We start from the raw sequence: 3,645 nt of genomic DNA, 5'->3' as shown, positions 1-3,645 counted from the left end.
TGAGTCATCTCACCCCCATGCAGACATCTAAAAGAGGGCAGATGACTCATGCCTTACAAGCACCTACTTGTCTTCACTGATGATAAAGGCCAGCTCACATGGAGAGATCTGATGTCAGGTGAGATGACTCCCACCTTGACTAGTCAGACTGTTCTAAGATGCAAAATATGAAGTTAGACAAAGAACAACGCGGGCAGACTGCTTAGCACCTGTGCGATACGTAACCCTAACTGGTGATCAAACTAAAATTGGTGGTCAATCTTTGAGCATCTGTGAGAACCATTCCAACAGGCACAGCAATACACAGTGTAGGAACAAGAATGTCAGCAAAGCAGCAGGTTTTTGGTGTTAGACAGAACCAGGCATCCATCCCCTTTTTCAAACCCCTTGTTTTCAGTCATCTTGCCTTGTCCTTCTCAGACTGTGACACATGGTGACAGTAGCCACTGGTTCATCCACAGCTGGTGAGATCCAACTGCAAGGGTCACTGAAGAGATCATCCAGAAACTCCTATTTGTTGGTGGCTGTAGCACCGTCCCATGCTTAGGAAGCAACCTTTGTAGCATCACCAGGAGCTCAGCTTAATCATTAGTATCGAAAAAGCAGGTTTTTCCCTAGGCCAGTGTTACAATCTCCCTGAGAGGCCAGCTAAACAGCAGTTGGCAAGCTTATCAATCTTGGTACCATTCCTTCAAATCAGCAGTAATTGCAGCATTTCAAAAAGGAACCTGTCATTTAATCATCTACAAAATTGTCTTTGGAATGAATGAAGGATTCGGGGCTCAGCCAAAATGACTGCATGTCTGACACTTGTTATTTCTGCTCTCGTCCCTGGATGGTAATCTTGCGCTCTACGGAGTTGCGTAACCCAGCTTCTGCAAATGCTACCCGTACTGGATCCTGGGTATGTATGTGCTGCATGGACGTGTCATTAACGCGGACACTCTCTCTTGCAACTGTTACCTCAATGTTACAAGCTGATTATTAAGACCTCAACAGCATTGGGACATGCATTCAGTGAGGATGGGTGACTCTGGGCTCCTGAGCAGTCCTTTCACAGCTAGTTAGCTTGGGGCAAAGAACAGCTAGAGGCCAAGATAATGTTTTCAGGATAACCTGAAATGATCCCACTGAGCCAGTCAAAGTTAGTAACTGGAAGGGCAAAACTTTGGACACAGGCATCTAGAGACAAATCTGTGACCACAGCTTTTGAGGACAACCTGGAGGGCAGAAGAGAGGAGAGGGTGCTTGAAGACAATCAGTCAGCCACTTTTGCAGACATCTAAAATTCATGTGTACAGCTTGTAGCTGTGCACGTTCCTCATAGACTGGTGTATTTTCATGGGACTGCACAAAGAGTTGGTGCACTGGCTAAAATTAGCTACATCTAGGAAACGGGCAGTATCACAACACCCATTAATCTAATAATATTTGTCATACTTCCCCTTGTTTCTGAAACAAAACCTGTTTAACCATTCAAACGTCACAGGGAAATTCTGCTGTTAGGTTGCGCTATCATTACAAAGCAGAACCTGGTGCTGTAGCTTGCTGCAAGTGGTGTCTCAGGTAAGCACATTACAAGCAGCAGAGTAAATGGACATTGAATTCCTACAGATTTGTGTCCTATTTCCCCTTATCTGCTTTCACAGCACTCCCGGCTTCCACCTAGGTCATCTGATAAAGCAACAACGTCTACGATGCTATATCTTCTGAGTCTTCTGAGTTTCTGAGTTTCTTCTGAGTCCATGCACTGAAGGCAACTAGGATTACGCAGATCTTACCTCTAAATCACATATAGGTTGAAATTTCACTACTTGTGGAAGAAGGGCAGGACAAAGGGAAGGGTCATGGCATGCGATTTTGTACTACTGCAGAATCCAATATGGTAAAATATAACACTGCAGACACAAAGGCTTTGCCTCTGAGACCAGAGGAGGAGAGGAGTTGTGTGTCAAATTGTTTTTTTGATATCACTAACGAGTGTTTTGAAAACCTCTCATTTAAATCCACTTGGGCATATTTGTTTTCCTTCTCTCAGGCTTGTTGGTGATGTTCAGTTTTGAACTCAATTCTCAGTTTGCTCCATCCCTGGCAACTACTGAGTGCCACCTGTGTGCCAGCACCCGCACCTGCTATGGACAAAAGGGTTAGAGGTCTAACTCGCCAAGTCCTACATTGCTTCAGTTCAGAGGCTATCAATTTTTATAAGCACTCACAGATTGTTTGGATTGGTTTTCTTGACTATGCAAGTTCCCAAATAGTGATATTATTATTTATATCCATCAAGTCGCTCATTAGTCCAAATCCTGCCCTCTAACAAAAAAACACATGATGCCTCCTAAGACAGGAGGTTGCTTCTGAGTCATTGGCAGAACAGCTTGTTCTCTGGTCTCATGGGCTCTCCAGTGTATCTGACCTTTATTTCTCTCACTTTCTGGTTTTACAAGTCCTCTCTTGGATTAAAATCATCCACCAGAGTCCTGCAAGGTGGCAAGAAGTGAACAGGAATGTCTGGGTGTTTATCTTAGAGCTGCCAATCAGTATCAGTGTTGAATAAATGACCTGGTGCTTGTTCACACTGCCAAGTAGCACTGAACATGAGTTTAGGGCATGTTTCAGCAAAGAAACCTATAAATTAGGGGTCTGTCCTTATTTCTGTAATTTGAAGGCTGTTGGTCAGAAGTGATTAAGCATGGAAGCGTGCATGTTATAACACGGCACAATAACTTGGCTAGCCATTCAATGACCTAGCTAATGAGGAAAGATGATCTGTCTGTTTATGAGAAGCAAAATGCTTCCAGCACTGTCCAGATGGCAAAACAAGTTGCTGTGCGGTAGCATCTCGCTTCCACATGGCTGGGTGAAATACCGTGTGAGAAACAACCATGTTGGGCCTGAGTCCTGGAAATCCTCACACATGTGCTACACTACCAGCATATGGGCAGTGCTGTTTGAGTCAAGAGCACAACTTTGGCCTCTCCTTTGGCCTCTCCTTCAAACACAGTAGCCAGGCTTATGATTGCCTATAAAGACAAGTTACATTCAAAAGCTTCTTGCTGCTGGAATATGAGGATCATGGTGGGCCATTGCTCTTGTGATGTATGCACAGAGGTGTGAAGACTTGCTATTCTCTTGTTACAGTGATGAGTGCCTCTAATGAACATCAGACTTGCTCCCCACCCCGCTTAGATGAAGGCAAAGAGCATGCCTGACTACAACTGTTAGCATCACTGCTCACTTTCTGGCAAGCAGAACATGAACTCATCATGACACTGGGAACAGTAGGATTTGATTTGTAGTTTCTGCTTGTTTGTTTTATTGCTTAAGTTGAGAGAACTGTAATGAGGTAAAGTACCCTCTGGAAAAAGCTAATTGTATTTGAATAGCTTAATTGAGATAGTCACCTACATAAAACCTTATTTTTTCCAAATAATGGGGATTTGTAATCTACAAAGAGTCATAATCAGCACGTTTTTTGATACAGTGCTCAAGTATTGATTAACCATAACATTATTGGTGGTTGATGAGGAACTGGGCATAGTTCTTCTGCTAAGGCTCTTACTGTTCAGGTAGGCTATCTGTACATTCAAATGTCATGAGCCATGCAGCAAAATACTCAGCGCTCAGAACAGGGGAAATTTTCAG

Source organism: Phaethon lepturus, unplaced genomic scaffold, assembly GCF_000687285.1.
Source record: "Phaethon lepturus isolate BGI_N335 unplaced genomic scaffold, ASM68728v1 scaffold12999, whole genome shotgun sequence".
In the NCBI taxonomy this organism is placed as follows: domain Eukaryota; kingdom Metazoa; phylum Chordata; class Aves; order Phaethontiformes; family Phaethontidae; genus Phaethon; species Phaethon lepturus.
Note: the sequence above shows the minus strand (reverse complement) of the source record.